General features: G+C 42.8%; 1 protein-coding gene and 1 non-coding gene across 2 annotated transcripts in view; one reads left to right on the top strand and one right to left on the bottom strand.

The window, feature by feature from the left end:
* The window catches only part of gnai2a (guanine nucleotide binding protein (G protein), alpha inhibiting activity polypeptide 2a), a 249,281-nt gene that overhangs the window by 68,178 nt on the left and 163,195 nt on the right, over nucleotides 1-17,908 (bottom strand). The gene's annotated exons all lie outside the window — the stretch shown is intronic.
* Nucleotides 8,799-8,990, top strand: LOC119974044. The gene has a single exon (XR_005462438.1). It is a non-coding gene; the product is annotated as a U2 spliceosomal RNA (small nuclear RNA).

Here is a 17,908-nt window from a genome sequence, read left to right on the forward strand (position 1 = left end):
CCCTATCGCCGTAACCCCATAGCCTAATCTGCACCCCGCTCTACCCCCGTAACCCCATAGCCTACCCTGCACCCTGCCCTATCGCCGTAACCCCATAGCCTACCCTGCACCCCGCTCTATCCCCGTAACCCCATAGCCTAATCTGCACCCCGCTCTATCGCCGTAACCCCATAGCCTAATCTGCACCCTGCCGTATCGCCGTAACCCCATAGCCTAATCTGCACCCCGCTATATCGCCGTAACCCCATAGCCTAATCTGCACCCTGCCCTATCGCCGTAACCCCATAGCCTAATCTGCACCCTGCCCCATCGCCGTAACCCCATAGTCTAATCTGCACCCCGCCCTATCGCCGTAACCCCATAGCCTACCCTGCACCCCGCCCTATCGCCGTAACCCCATAGCCTACCCTGCCCTATCGACGTAACCCCATAGCCTACCCTGCGCTCTGCGCTATCGCCGTAACCCCATAGCCTAATCTGCACCCTGCCCTATCGCCGTAACCCCATAGCCTACCCTGCACCCCGCTCTATCCTCGTAACCCCATAGCCTAATCTGCACCCCGCTCTATCCTCGTAACCCCATAGCCTAATCTGCACCCCGTTCTATCCCCGTAACCCTATAGTCTACCCTGCACCCCGCCCTATCGCTGTAACCCCATAGCCTAATCTGCACCCCGCTCTATCGCCGTAACCCCATAGCCTAATCTGCACCCCGCTCTATCGCCGTAACCCCGTAGCCAACCCTGCACCCCGCTCTATCCTCATAACCCCATAGCCTAATCGGCACCCTGCTCTATCCTCGTAACCCCATAGCCTAATCTGCACCTCGCTCTATCCTCGTAGCCCATAGGCTAACCTGCACCCCGCTCTATCCTCATAATCCCATAGCCTAATCTGCACCCCGCTCTATCCCCGTAATCCCACAATCTAATCTGCAACCCGCCCTATCCCCATGGCCCATAGGCTAACCTGCACCCCGCTCTAGCCTCGTAACCCCATAGCCTAATCTGCACCCTGCTCTGTCCCCGTAACCCCATAAATTAATCTGCACATCAAGGGGCAATTTGGCATGGCCAGTCCACCTAATCCAGACATGTGGGAAGAAACCAGAGCATCCGGAGGAAACCCACGCAGCCAAGGGATAACGTACAAACTCCACAGGTGCACAACTCTGTATTACTGAACTTTTATGAGATGTGTAAACATTCACTGCATTGAAAATACAGACTTGAATTTGCATATACCACTCTGCAAGTGCAGAGTGATATAGCGAAGTGCAGCAGCTCATTTGCATTCAATAGGATTTCATAAACAATAATCAGCTGGATAACTGGTTTTGAGTAATTTTGGCTGGTTAAATGTTGAGCAGAACACCAGAAACTCCCAATGCGCTTTCTTCCAGCGCTACGCAATTGGTCACATCCAGCCAAGGTGGCAGACAGACCATCGTACCCAAAAAACGCATCTCTGATACAGAGGCACTGCCTCGGTCAGCCTAATTGCACCCTGAAGCCTGTGGTTTAAACCCAAAACCTTTTGACTCCAAGGTGAAAACATTGGCACGAAGAAAGCCTCATTGTGCCCGGAGTTGCCAACCTCACTGGTGCCTTCAAAAAGGAGGTTGAGTGAGCGCAGCCAGGCACTTTCACAAGACAAAACTGATCAGTTACTACCCTGGAGTGAAGCAGGGGGATTTTGCAGGCATTTTATTTTGACCTGTACACAGTCACTTGTCTGGACATAAGATAGAACAAAGCAAAATGAGGATAAGCAGCAAGTAACTCGTCTCTAACTCCTCAAAGCCTGTCCACCAGTTACAAAGCACAAGCCAAGAGTGTGGTGGAATATGCTCCACTTGCCTGGATGAGTGCAGCTCCAACAGCACTCGAGAAACTCAATGTCATCCAGGATATAGAAGCCCACTAGATTGACAGTCCATCCACCACCTTAAACGTTCACTCCCTCCACCACCGGTACACAGTGGCAGCAGTGTGTACCATCTATAAGGTACACTGCAGCAACTTTCCAGGTTCCTTCAACAGCAAGACACAGTCATGTCTTTGATAATGGGAGCTTTGAAAAAGATCAACCACAGTCTTAAAGGTGCTTTGTTTTCCAAGTCATGTGGTGTGTTCAATAACTGCGTTGAATATTATAGGCTTCATTCAGTATGTTCATCACCAGTAGAACCTAACAACATTTATAAACATGAAAACAATGATGGACAGGAAAAGATCCATGCAGCCTGGGTTAGTTTTGCTAAAATGACTTACAAAATGTTGGCTTTCAATGGAGTTTCAACGTTACACAGGGAATGAATGGGGAAGGGGTTGGTTCAAACTGTCCCCAATTTGTTGTAAATCTCTCTTTAGCTATATTCATTGAGTTTTTAATTCTTTTGGGGAATGAGCATTACTGGCAAAGTCATGATTTGTTGTCCATCTCTAATCACCCTTGAGAAGATAGTGGTGAGCTGGCTTCTTGAACTCTTGCAGACCATGGGGTGCATTTATACCCAGAGTGTTGGGAGTTGCAGAATTTGGTAGAGGTAACAGATTTGGGAGGTGCTGTTGACCCTGCCTCCACGGCTCTCTGTGGAAATGTGTTCCAAAGACTCACTACTCCTCCTCTCTGTCTTAAATGGGAGACCTCTTGCTTTTAAAGGAGAGGGTTAAATGAGACACTGGGTTCACTTAATACATTTTCCCTCATAATCAATGTGCACACCTTACTGTTGTGGTAACAGTACTGATCTGCCTGAGGGCAGATCAACAGCACTCTCAGCTAAGATAGAATTTTGTTCATTCACAGTTCTGCTCTAGATCCTTGGATACAAAGTCTAGGGACAGGTGCTGTGCTGTATCACTGCTGCGGCCATCGTTTGGACGAAGTGTAAGACTGTTCTCTCAGGTGGACATAAAATGTCTCGTGGTACTATTTCTAAGAAGAACAGGAGAGTTTTCCACAGTTCCCTGGTCAATATTTACCACACAATTAGTTTCACCAAAACAGACTATCATAATACAGTTGGGGGAGCTCTGGGATTTCAAAATGACTGCCGCCATATTTTGATTTGATTATTTATTGTCACACGTACCGAAGTACAGTGAAAAGTATTTTTCTGCGGCCGAGGGAACGTACACAGTACGTACATAATAGACAAAAAGAATAATCAGAGTACATTGACAAACGGTACATCGACAAACAGTCACAACAGTGACAATACTTTAAATGCATGTCATTGGCTAGAAAGCGGTTTGGAATTTCTCGAAGTTGTAAAAAGTGCTGCATAAATGAAAGATGAAGCTTCATTTTTGAACTATAGTCACATGCTTTTATTCAGCCATCACCCAAAGCATTTAATTGTACCAAATCTTTGCACACTTCAGCATCACTTTGCAGTACATGTTTCAGTGACATACAGCTTTGAACCATCACATTCATTTCCCCTTGAAATTATTTTTAATGCATGTTCCCAACACTAGTCCCAAGAGCGAGACTAGGTAATTGCTCCCAGTTCACTCACTGCCCACTGATTTGGCCCCATTTAGCTTAGAGGCCATTCGTCACAGGGAATTTGTAAGCACATACTTGTATCCTATCAATTTGCTGTGTGACTGATGATATACCAACATGCTAAACTGCAGTGACATCATTTGAAAATATCTAATCTTTCCAAAGCTGTGCATGTTCTGAATTCTGTTTTTTGCTCACGATGCTGCTATTCCTGTAAAAGGGCAACAGAACTTCAGTGCACGCATTGGGAGTTGTCAGTGCGAATTGGACATAAACAGCAGCTGGGTCATTGAACTCTTCTCAACATGCACCCAGACAGAATTAAGTTCTGTTGAAATTACAGGCTCCATGACTACTCAGCAAGCCCTCAAGTAATTATTTCACACAAAGCCCCCGTCAGTTCAGCGATATTTGCCAATCTCTTACCTTCACTCACAACCAAGGAGCATTCGTCTCTGCACAATACTAGCAAACCTAATACCTAACCTAATCAGAGTCTCTGGTTCTATTCATTTTTACTATGTCCAAACAGAGTGGAATGGTCTAGGAAAAAATTACTTCTGCAGATGTTCTATGAAACCAACTACATAAAAAAAGGTACACAGTCATGGGGAAAGAAAATCTCACTACGATTATGTCAACACTACTTTAATCTGTTGCAACCATCGAACAGTCACAAGGTGTCCTGGCATTTTAACAAAAAGGCAACAGATTAATCGGCATTTTCAACGTTCATTAAGGTTAACAGGCATCTCATCATTCTGTGCATGCCTGACCTCATCCTGGAACCCAAGCAGTGCGCTACGTGCAGTTCCCCCCTGCCTCAACTTCATCACCATAGAAACATCTAAAATGGGAAGAACGAAACAACAAGAGGTTCCACTACAGAACCATTCATGAACCGTGGAACAGACTTTGTAATATTTACTTCTTATATCAACGAATCAATGTCCAATATCCTTTTAAAAGGAAACAAAATTTGGCGCTCGTTCTCAAGCATAAGTTTTCAATTATCTTGCAGAGTAACTGCACACAGGGAGTTCCCACTACCTCAAGATACCTAAAGATTGTGAATTACCCGGAGAAGTCCCAGATTTTATCTCTGGTCTGCGTTGGGTTGATTTGCCATGCCCACAACAGCAGTACCAGGAAGTCAAAAGCAGAAAGATAGGAGGCCGAGGAAGGAAGAGAAAAAAAATGAATTTGGATTTTCTACTCCTGATATCCACCCAGTAACTCAGACTAGAAAGTGTCTATTAACGAGTCCAATGATACTTATGCTTGTGTTTTTTAAAAAAAACCTTATCAACTTGTCATCTTCAAAGATTGGTATACATATACGCGAGGTCTCCTTGCTTGTGCATTCCCTTTAAAATTGAACCATTTTCACATTTGTTGCTTCTCATTATGCATCACTTCACCCATCTGTTAAATTTCATCTGCTATGTCACTGTCCATTTCACCAACCCATGACCTATGAAATCTGATACCAGCCCCCCTCGTTTACTACATTTTGGTTTTGCGTCATGTACAAACATAGACCTTGTGACCCGTGTACATAATCCAGATTATTTGTATCAGAAGTAGCAGTGGTCCTACCCCATAAGAACATAACTGCATGTCTTCCCTTAATTGGAAAAGTAACCACTCATTACTTGTTGGAACCAACAATTCTACGGACACGTGCTTGTAGGATTAGAATAGCGGTTTTAATATACTCACAACAGAGCCAGCCTATTAGCCATTGAACTTTCGGTGAACTGGCCGGCTGACCATGTGGCACTGATCTTTATACAGCAGCTCCAGGGGGAGGAGTCCTGGGCGGAACCAAGGGAGAAGCCCAGTACAATTCTCGAGCATTCACAGAGCTACTCCCCCTGGTGGTCAGGTAGTGCAATTGCACTTACAATATATATATATATATATACAGATTATAATCTGGTGTGAATCACATTCACCACATTACTATTCTCCACATTCTGCTGCCCCCTTCCCAACCAAGTTCTTATCCACACTGCCACTGCCCCTTCAATCTCATGGGTTTTCAGTTTTCTAACAAGTCTTACATGGTACTTTACCAGATTAATTTTGAAAGTCCATATACATGTTGACTGCACTGCCGCGTCAACTCTGACATTGCCTCATCAAATAACACAGTCAAGTTAATCAAACATTGTTTGCCATTAACAAATCCATATTGTTTTACATTTTTAAACCCATACGTATTCAAATGCAAAATAGTTTTGTTCTGGATTATCTCGAAAGCTTGCCCAATTGCTAATGTTAGACTGACTGACCTGACCTGTAGTTGCTGGGATTATCCCTATTCCTTTTTTTCTGGATGTGATAATTGAAAACCTTAGGTTCTCTACACGACTATATCTAGTGAGGATTGGAAGATTGTGCCCAGAGCCTCAGCAATCTCCACCCTTGCTTCTCTCAGCAGTATTAGTGTGATCCCATCCTGACTTCCCTGCTTCGTGTACTGCCAATCTGTCAAGAACCACAGGCCTTTATCCTTTTGTGCTGCATTAGCCAAAGTTTGTCTGAACAGGCAGCAAAGTACGCGTCAAAAAACTTGTGCATTTTCAGTAAAGCTATTGCAAATTCTCTACTGTGCATGCACAACGCAACTGCATCACAATGCAAACAGATGAGACTGTGGTATGCATTTCATCAGCAATAGCAGAGCATGGCATCAGGAGCAGGAGGTGATTCTAGCGCAATGCGCTCAATGGGCAGTTAAGCTTTTGGTAGGTGAAAAATGGATTTCCTTGGCCAACAATCTCAACTAATCAATCAGGTAGTTATATACGCAGCTGTTTCCCAGTTACAGGAGCCAGGGGCCAAAAGTTAGAAAAACAGCTAATGCAGCCAGGAAAAGTCGCATTCAATTTCTCCAGGGTTAAATGCACGTCACTCCCAGAGCTTCCTCAATGCTCACAGTCCCTCCTCAAATGCCTGACAATGAGAGTCCCTTTCCAGTATGGTCTTCAAATGCTTGATTGGAATGGACAATTTAATTTTGTACTCTTATACTACTCATGTGCAACATATTGCTTTGATTAAATGGCTATTTTAAGGTCACCGAGGAACGGATATTGGAAGGGATACAAACTTCGGCAAAATGTTGCCTGCACAGAAAATACAAATTCTGAGACAGATTGAAAACTGGGCCTCTTATCTATGAGGGACTAAGACCTCACAACATGCAAATTTTTCTTATAAAATACACATTGCTATCTCTAGAAAATTCAAATGGGACAAAAACCTAAATGAACTAAATCTAGGTCTAACCGTGGCTCTGAACTAAAGATGATATCTGGTAGTATCAAGAAAAACTAGAACATTATTACCCGTGTAGAGCCACTAACAACCTCCTGTGGACTGTGCATAAATTCAAAAAGAGCTATACAAAGACCACTTGTATTTTGTAACCCAGGTTGGCGAACAGGAGTTTGCTTGTCTACTGAGACAAAGGACCCCACAGCCTTCCCTTCAATTCTTAATGGTTCAAACATTTATCAATCTCAGGGACCCAGACAAGGGATACACATCCTTTGTCAAAGACAGTGTGAAGATGTGGGAGGCATGTGACATCAGCCTCTGGCTTGTGGAACAAGTAATATTGCTTTGGTGAACTGAAATGTCTCTAACTAGCAGCTTCATAGATGAGCAGTTCTGGTCCAGGTTTGACACCTGGCCCCATCCACACTGTTTCTGCTAAATATTCTATACCAAGACTGCCTATAAGATTAATTCATCTCTATATGCCTAACTTATCAGGTGAAGTCAACGACACTGAGTAAGCAAATTATACAGCATCAGTTCTCAATCCAGCAACCTCCATGAAGGAATACCTCATTGAACTTTGATTCTGGGCTCTGGAACCCACATGAAAAAATGTTGCTTTTCTCTGTGATCTCGGCACTGTAAATCTCGCTTTTCCCTATTCCTATTTTACTATATGAATGTAGAGGATGCAACATTGTGTCCCTCCTATTTCACTTTGAGCACGTGCAAATAAACTTTAAAATTTTTTTTTTTTTTTTTAGAGTTCCCAATTTTTGTTTCCAAATTTAGGAGCAATTTAGCATGGCCAATTCACCTACCCTGCAGATCTTTTTTTTGGACTGTGGGGTGAGACCCACTCAGACACGGAGAGAATGTGCAAACTCTACACGGACAGCGACTTGGGGCCGGGATTTAACCCGGGTTCTCGGCTCCGTGAGGCAGCAGTGCTAACCACTGCGCCACCATGCTGCCCCTATGTGCAAATAAACTAACCCTTCAAGTTAATCCTATCTCAAGTTTGCTGTGCGGTTATAAACAGAACATTAGATCATACAAAAAATGAGGGGTAAGGGAATACATACCATTAGAACAACAGAGATTATAAATTGACATAATGCAAGTATGTATAATTGCAAAAGCAGGGAACAAGGTAAAGGAAGGTTGCTCCCAGTATTTAACATGTCTAGAATGGCAGGCCATTGATGCAAGATCAAATTCATGAAATGTGGAACAGAATTAGAAAAATTTTCACACAACGCTTTGCAAGGCAGTCAAATTCATCTTTAAAGTGGGTAAATGTGATTGGGATTATTTGCTCACAAAGAGAGTGAACACAAACATGGACAGGTTGGGCCAAATGGCCTGTTTCCATGTTCAAATTGCAACACATTATTTTGTATGGTTTCCAGGACCAAAAAGTGAGCTAGTTTAAAGAAAGGGCTAGTGATTCAACAGACATTAAAACAGGTTTGTTGAGGTCCACTTTCCAGCAAAATGTTTCACTTGAAAAAAGATCGACTAATCCAGGCAGTTACAAGGATTTAACAGGGTGGACTTCGGACGATAAAGAAGAAATTAGCACAAAGCTAAAAAAAAAATTGAGTCAGTGTAAATATATGGGGCTTGGAAATTTGTGAAAATAAACTGGAAAATGAACTGGATGGCACCTTTACAAGAGCACTTAAAATAATAAAATATAGAACGCTGAAACTTGGTGGGCATAGGAGCAATGGAGAACTGGCAGTATTGCCATTATTCTGGGAACCAATATATGGAAACAGATTTAAGTACAATACTCAACCTGTATGGCATATATAAAAGTATTACCGCACATGATGAATAAAGAGAGATATGGAAGATTGTCTCAAGCTCAGGTGGCCGATGCAGTTCACATAAGTTTACAGAAGCTCTTAACGGGGGGGGGGAAACTAGATTAATTAGCATGGAATTAGAAGTTAGAAAACTCGATGATAAAAGTAGTCAGGAGGATCATTTCTCGGCCTTTTGGCTAAGATCAAGTGTAGTATCTGCTCGGCCTTTTGGCTCAGATTTGGTATGTCTCTCTTGCGGGGACCATGAATTGGATTCCATTTGAATTGGTTTTTGGAGCAGACAAGGAGCTGGATTAGGGGTTCGTCCCTGTCCACACTGAGCCCTGGCTTTGTAACTCAGAAAAAGTTAAAAAATAAAGTAGTTAGGAGGGAGAAAACAGATGATCAGAGGTGGATGATGTTGTCCCACAGGGTTCAGCTCTGGAGCCATTTCTGCTCATCATGGACACTGATGATATGGATCTAGAGGAAGTGGTGTTGAAATTTGCAGAGTATACGAAAGTAGGTGATAATGTTAATTCTTTAGAAGGCAAAAGGAAACTGCAGAGTTATTGATAGGGAATATGAGCTAAAAAGTGGCAGATAAAATTCAATGATAGTAAGCCCAATGTGACACATATTGAAATAAATATTAACAGTGGTTATGGTATTCTACATAGGTGTGGGCGCAGTGCCGTAGGAGGACCAGAGGGCTTTGGGGGCATTGTCTCACAGAAAATTAAAGGCAGCACCAGATGTTGCAACGGCAGCTTTGAAAAGCTAATTCGAGATTTTTCATTAGAATGCAGATATCAAATATAACAGAAGTGTATAAAATTATGAAATGAATGGACAGAATAGATAAAAAAAACTATTTCCAGTAGCTGAGGTGCTCACGGCACCAGATTAATGTAAAAAAAAAACTTGAAACAGAGAGCAGGGAAAACATTTTCACACAAAGGAGACACTTTACAGAAGTCACACCCAGGGTTAGAGGTCAAGGGAGAAACAATGTCAACATTTATGACCAGACTAAACAGGTGAATGCAGAAAAGTAAATGAAGAAATAGGAGGTGGAAGAAACCAAATGGTTCTACCTGTCTGCTTCTCCATTCAATAAGATCAATACTGATCTTCTACCTCAACTGCACCTTCCTACGCATCCTCATATTCTTTGATTCACTTAATATCTCTGATCTCGGTCTTGAATATATACACCACTCTCTGGTGTAGAGCATTCCAAAGATTCACAACAAGTTGGATGCCGAAAATTCCCTCCTTATTCCTAATGACTGATCTCTTATGCTGAGATTGTGACCCATAGTTCTAAATTTTCCAACCAGGGGGAACATCCTCACAGCATTTAACCCTGTCAAGGGTTTTTAAAGAATTTTATCCCAGTTCAACAAGGCCTCATTCTTATAAACGCCAGAGGATATAGATCTAGTCTACTTAATCTCTGCTTATAAGACAATCCCCTCTTCCCTGGAATCAGACTAGTAAACTTAAACTGCACCCCCCTCGAGAGCAAGTATACATTTCCTTGTGTGAGAGAAAAACTGCACATTAATCCAAGTGTGGTCTCACCAAGACCTTATAGGATCAGTAGCAGAGTGGGAAAATTTGACTGGAACTATTTACTTGTGAGACTGATGAAGTGCTAGTCATCCTCAGCATGTCTGGGCTAGGGAGAGGGAAATGATCAACCACTCTCCATTGACCCCTGCTGGGTAGTGCCTGCTCAGGTACTAAACAAGGAGAGGACCAGGCTATCTGTGTTGCTCTTTTCAGTTACATTACTTCTCAACTATTTCAGTGGTTCATAAAAAGAATACACATGTGAAGACAGTGGAGAGCTATCTGCAATTATGGAACCGCACCAACCATGACATTTCAAGGGGGATGCTGGGGAAGAAATCTTTTCAAAAAATCTTTCACAACAATAATAATAATCTTTATTGTCACAAGCAAACAGGCATACATTAACACTGCAATGAAGCTACTGTGAAAAGCCCCTAGTCACCACATTCCGGTGCCTTTCCGTTACTACGGAGGGAGAATTCAGAATGTCCAAATTACTTAACAGCACGTCTTTCGGGACTTGTGGTAAGAAACCGGAGCACCGGGAGGAAACCCACGCAGGCACGGAGAGAACGTGCAGACTCCGCGCAGACAGTGACCGAAGCCGGGAATCGAACCTGGGTGGTATGGAATTAAAATTCACTCAAATACGTCTCCAGCAAGTGCATGTAACACACACTCTCTTTCCCACCCACTGCCCAAAAAGCATCACATTTCCCAATAGGCTTTGCTACCTGAATTCACCAAGTTGACCAACTCACACCACTGTAGATTGTCTCCTTGTCCCTCCTCAGGGTTCTTTGATGTGTAATCAATCTCTAATTAGTGAGGCAGACAACAGCCATCCAGGCCTCTGTCAAAGCCATTCCATAAACTGTCATTAGAAGGCAGACAAGAACATCTCAAGCTACCTGTCATCAAATTCTCTCAGGAAAGGACATGGCCACAGAGCACCACATCCAGTCCAAAGCAGAGCTGAGTAGCAGAGGTTTAAATACAAACATGAACAAATCATTATTCCACAAATGTGCAAAATACTTATGAAAATGACCCGATGGGAAGAACGAGGAAATATAATTTCACAAATTTATTCACAAAATCAAAAATGGAAAGAACTTACTCGAGTTGAATTTTGCACTGGGGAATAGAACAGCTTTTCCACTCTTTTCCCCCAATCGAAGTATTAAGCACTCCCGGATCAGGACCTGGTATACTTCACTTTACTCACAGTTCTACTCAGTGCAGTAACTAGCTCAATGCTGCTAAACAGTGTGGAATTAAGCCATCAAGAATTTTCATGTCAGTTCGGAGCACTCAGGCAGTGGCCAAATGCATAAAGATGATGGCTGCAGTGTTTTTTTGACACACTGGACAGACATTTGCGAACTTAACAGAACATTTTAAATTTATTTTCCTTTTTAATCCTAGAAACTGGCTGCTTTGAGTGATGATAATTTCTCCATATCAATTTTTTGCCTGATGATATTTTTCTTTAAATAGTAATTGAGTGGCATAATTAAGCTGTATTAATGACGTTCGTCACTGGTCACAACAACTAAATTATACAAATGCTGATTCACCTCCGACAGACTTTGTGGTTTCACTAATTTACCCAAGGCAAGGACAGAACAATCAGCTTAAACTTTTTTTTTTACCACCGACATGAATAAAAACCCTTCCTCTGCTCATCTTAAGATGGGAAAACGCAGGAGAAAGGAGTTCTCCTTAACGCTGAAGGAAAATTACTCTCTGGTAATAAGATTCACGTTCAAGAGGCACAAAAGCAAAAGGACTAATGATCGCAATTTGTATAGGACGTTAGCATGCAACTCCAAGCGATAGGGAGTTTTGGAAGAAAGATGTCCTGAATTTAGCCACTACCCTCGACAATTACAGAGGATAATGCTGGACCATGGCCCATTTTGCCTCTATGACCATAGATGATATTGTGACAACGATGCTGTTAAAGGAACAAAAGTGACAAATCCCTGACTATGCCTTAAACAAACAAAGGACACCTTATTGCCACCTTTATTGATTTTGGTGAAGATATAGTAATAGCAACAAGTGCACCTTGCTGCATTTAATTATTGCAAACCCAACTTGAAAACATTTCTATTCCAGCTATTAGGGTTATTAGGGTGGACGCAAAGAAACTGTTTCCATTAGGCGAGGAGACGAGGACCCGTGGGCACAGCCTTAGAATTAGAGGGGGTAAATTCAGAACAGAAATGCGGAGACATTTCTTCAGCCAGAGAGTGGTGGGCCTGTGGAATTCATTGCCGCGGAGTGCAGTGGAAGCCGGGACGTTAAATGGCTTCAAGGCAGAGATAGATAAATTCTTGATGTCGCGAGGAATTAAGGGCTACGGGGAGAATGCTGGTAGGTGGAGTTGAAATGCCCATCAGCCATGATTGAATGGCGGAGTGGACTCGATGGGCCGAATGGCCTTACTTCCACTCCTATGTCTTATGGTCTTATGGTCTTATTCCTTTGCAAGGAGCCTGAGAGAACCTGTGGAGGCACCAATGCCACGAGCAACAATTAGAAAGGATACGGCTGGTTGGTCTTGTCACCATTTTTGACAATTGTGGGTGGGCGGATTGAGTGTTCAATTTGACCGTGCCGGCTAGCTCGGTGGTCTCCTATCAGATCCTTGCACAGGCCAATCCCAGCCTTCTGGAAAGGCCCAACCAGTAAAAATACAATACACAGTCATGACTTTCAAACAATTGCAAATGAATTGCCTTTGGAGTACTTTGCCTCAAGTGCTGTGGAAATCTGTTTTGCAGCATAACTGGGCTAGATGCCACAGCAGCGCAAGCCAAAGCTATTACAGACCTGCTTGTACTTGAAGCAGTGCTGTAAAATAGCAGCAGAATGTTGCGTGTCTTGAAATTTGTAAGTCGTCTACTTCTGATTTTTATGATCCGATTTTGATAAAGCTACACCCATTAACGACCCACCTTCAATTTAGGCTCATCTTTGGTTTCTGGTCTTCGTAAGTCTGCTGAGAAGTAATAAAATTAACAAAATGCCGAACAGCACAACCGCAGATTGGATCTCTGCATTTACCTCGCCAATTGGGGTTGTTTGATCAGACAGAAAAGATGGGAAGACAAAATTTCAGGGTGACCATTAGTTCCTTGCAGGTCAAGTCTATTATAATTAGAAATGAAGCAAAAGTAAATTTGTTCTATTGAAAATGGTCAATACTCTTGTTAAACTAAGTATCCTCCTGATGCATTGATACCATAATTTTTTATAGCCACGAGATACTGCATGTCAAAGCCCAAAGCCAAAAACTGTGATTTCCACCATAACACCATCACTCTCTTACTGAAACTTCCATCTAAACTTCAGTCACATTACTGCTCACCTTCTCCAAATGTTTCCACCAGCCTTTTGATCTCAACCAATCCAAAACCTCACTACTCAAGTCTTATCCTGTGTTCTGCTAACTTATTTCATTGGTACTCCGCCAAATTCCATCAGTGTTAGGTGTATAGCATTTTATGCCCTATGAAATAGAACTCTACCTGGATCCTCCCTACAGACTCTTGCCTACAATGTGCCCCAATCATTCGCTCTCTATCAATGGAGCTGTCAGCCATCATTTTCCTACTTCAATTATTTTCTTCATCGCCAAAGCCTTCTTAAAATTACCATCTAATGTTGCAGCATAATTCTCATTTAATTCTTAATCCTTTAATTCTTATTAAGCCTCAGTTCTTACAAATCCTACTCAGTGCATATTCTCCTATACCATTTACCTATGTTCAACTCACTAAGTTCAAATTGGTGCTGCATCTTGTCCACCAATGTTCCTCTGTACCTGATGTGCAATTAACATTTGAAATTTGGCCGAGGACCAAAAGACTAACATTAGGCAATTAAGAAAAATGATACACTTTTACTTTCCCATTCACTGTTGTCACTATATCCTGTGTCACAGTAAATTACCCTGAAACATAGACAAATCATCAGAGTTATTCCAGAACAACAAAGTTTTAGGAAACTTGTCATGTGGTCTTCGACAGTGGTGCACCAATTTACCACTCCCCACGTTAATATTTTATCAGACAAACTATTTGTTGGCATGGCTTAATATTCATCTGTTTAATAAATTATTCACTTCCACATCTTGATTTCCCACATCCCGACTGCACATTACAAGTTTTGTTTCAAGCAAATTCAAATCAAGGTCATAGAGCATCATGGTGTTATGCACAAGACAAATATTTTATTTCTGGTCATCTAACTAGGAAATGACAAATGGCATAATCAATGTTGAGCATCTAAGGAAAAGAGAGCAAATAACTGCAGATGGACATATATGAGAGCCTGCAAGCATCAGATAGCTAGACAAAAGCTGCCGCAGACACTCCATGACGTGAATATTTCCTTAATTCTGAAGGCAGGCGAGAATCCTGAAGTGTGCACATCCTATAAGCCAATTTTATTCCTGAATGTAAATTTAAAACTGTCGTCTAAGATTTTGGCGCAGTCCGTGGAAGGAATTGTCCCTGTGATCACCCAGGCGAAAAGACTGGGCTCATAATGGGCCGAAACCAGTGTAATAACGTCAAGATATTACATGTCAATCATGCCTTTCAAAAACGACATTAGATGACTTTTTATCCTTGGATGCAGAGAAAGCATTTGATCAGGTTGAATGGAATTATTTATTTTATACGCTGCAAAAGTTTGTTTTGGGAGGGGCGTTTATCAAGTGCATACAAGGGGCAGCACGGTAGCATGGTGGTTAGCATAAATGCTTCACAGCTCCAGGGTCCCAGGTTCGATTCCCGGCTGGGTCACTGTCTGTGCGGAGTCTGCATGTCCTCCCCGTGTGTGCGTGGGTTTCCTCCGGGTGCTCCGGTTTCCTCCCACAGTCCAAAGATGTGCGGGCTAGGTGGATTGGCCATGCTAAATTGCCCTTAGTGTCCTAAAAAGTAAGGTTAAGGGGGGGGGAGGTTGTTGGGTTATGGGTATAGGGTGGATACGTGGGTTGGAGTAGGGTGATCATGGCTCGGCACAACATCGAGGGCCGAAGGGCCTGTTCTGTGCTGTACTGTTCTATGTTCTATGTTCTAAGTGCTGGTGGTAGTTCTTACTAGCAATTATAGTTCTGATCATTTTTGTCTACAGTGAGCAACCACAAGACATAGGTGCAGAATTAGGCCACTCGGCCCATCAAGTCTGCTCCGCCATTCAATCATGGCTGTTATTTTTCTCATCCCCATTCTGCTGCCTTCTCCCCATAACCCCATCCCCTAATTGATCAAAAACCTATCTAGCTCTGTTTTAAAGACACTCGGTGATTTGGCCTCCACAGTCTTCTGCAGCAAAGAGTTCCAACTGGTGACTAGGCAAAGTGCCCATTACCCCATTAATGTTCGCAACCATGATTGCTTCCATTAGAGGTTCAATCAGACAGATCCCTTGGTTTTTGGAATACATAGTGGAGGGAAGCAACATAAGATTACACAATACGGGGATGACGTATTGCTATTTATATCTAAGTTGGACATTTCTGTTCCCACTATTCTTGATGTGGTGGGTAAAGAAAATACAGCACAGAACAGGCCCTTCGGCCCATAATGTTGTGCCAAACTTTTGTCCTAGATTAAGAACAAATTAATCTACGCCCCATCATTCTACCATAACCCATGTATCTATCCAATAGCTGCTTGAAGGTCCCTAATGGTTCTGACTCAACTAACCATTACAAGGGGATATAAATTTAAGGTGAATGGTGGAAGATATAGGGGGATGTCAGAGGTAGGTTCTTTACCCAGAGTATATAGCCTTTTCTCGGGTTATAAAATTATTTTATGAAATCAGAGGCTATACCATTGGGAAGGCTTAGAGGGAGACACTCTCCCTCCCCCCAACAAACCATGCTAATTTCCTACTTAGGTGGTCCTCTTCAGGGTTTACTTATGTGTGTTTTGTGGTTACCCCCTCCTTTAGACATCTGTATGGGGCAAACCACTTTACGTGCATCTATCAAGTGGGACCTGTACCGGTGGTCCTCCTTGCCAATACCATGGTTGGGCAGGATAGCACTGGTTAAGATCAATTTGTTGCCTAGATTATGGTATCCTTTACAGATGCTGCCAATCTTGTTGCCTGCTAGGTTCCTAAAGGAAATCAATGGATGCTCAGTTTGCTTATGTGGAACAAAAAAAAACCTTGCTTGAAATTGGCCAAACTACAGCTCCCTGCCTCAAAAGGGGGAGTTGAATATTTAAATATATCCGTTAGCATCTCATCACAGATGCACAAGGGAATGGGTCAGAACCCTCTGCCATTTGGCTCGACATTGAAACAGGCCAGTCTGTATACGCTTTACAGACCCTGTTGTATTCCAAGGATTTTAAGGCTATGCGGTAGCACACGTGGCTACCACTGTGGCTTCACAGCGCCAGGATCTCAGGTTCGATTCCGTGCTGGATCACTGTCTGTGCGGAGTCTGCACGTTCTCCCCGCGCCTGCGTGGGTTTGAAGCCTACTCGTGACAATAAGCGATTTTCATTTCATTTCATTCCTCCCACAGTCCAAAGGCGTGCAGGTTAGGTGGATTGGCCATGATAAATTGCCCTTAGTGTCCAAAAGGTTAGGAGGGGTTATTGGGTTACAGGGATAAGGTGGAAGTAAGGGCTTAAATGAGTCGGTGCAGACTCGATGGGCCGAATGGCCTCCTTCGGCAATGTATGTTCTATGTGCCTATAAAGTACAAAAATCCTTTAATTATCAACTCATAAGAGCATGGAAATTTGTCCAGCAGCTGGACGGGTGATCAAAATTAACTTTTGTTCTCTCCCATTCACAGTAACCCAGATTTCCCACTAGGTTTTATAGACCAAGGATTCAATGTAGGGAGAGAAAGAGAAAAACATTTGATTGAATTTTTTGAGCAGGTGACTAAATGTGCAGATGAGGACAGTACAGTTGATGTAGTTTACATGGATTTTAGCAAAGCTTTTGACAAGGTACCACATGGGAGACTTATAAAGAAGGCAAATGGATATGTGATACAGGGGAACTTGATAAGGTAGATTCAAAGCTGGCTGAGCTGCAGGAGACAGAGGAGGATGACAGATGGCTGCTTTAGTGACTGGAAGTCAGTGTCCAGTGGCATACCCCAGGGATCTGTGCTGGGTCCTCTATTATTCTTCATTTATATAAATGACTTAGATGTTTATGTGGGGGACGTAGGATCAGTATGTTTGCAGATGACACAAAGACAGGCAGGGTGGTTAACAGTGAGGCTAAGTTCTTGGGTGACAGGGAGATATAGATGGGATGGTCAATGGGCAGAAAAGTGGCAGATTAAATTTGATCATTAAAACTGTGAGGTTACTTTGGAAGGAGCAATTTGTCAAGGAAATGAATGGCACCACAGTGGGAGGTCTTGAGGAACAAAGAGACCTTAGTGTATTTGTAAATAAATCTCTGAAGGCAGAAGGGCAGGTTAATCGGGTGGTGAAAAAGGCACATGGTACACTTGACTTTATCAATCGTGGCATAGATCACAAAAGCAAGGAAGTCATGTTAGAGTTACATAGAACATTGGTGAGGCCACAGCTGGAACACTGTGTTCAGTTCTGGTTGCCACGTTACAGGAAGAATGTGACTGCACTGGAGGGGGTGCAGAGGCGATTCACCAGGATGTTGCCTGGGATGGAACATTTAAATTA

The sequence above is a fragment of the Scyliorhinus canicula genome, chromosome 11 (assembly GCF_902713615.1).
Source record: "Scyliorhinus canicula chromosome 11, sScyCan1.1, whole genome shotgun sequence".
Classification (NCBI taxonomy): domain Eukaryota; kingdom Metazoa; phylum Chordata; class Chondrichthyes; order Carcharhiniformes; family Scyliorhinidae; genus Scyliorhinus; species Scyliorhinus canicula.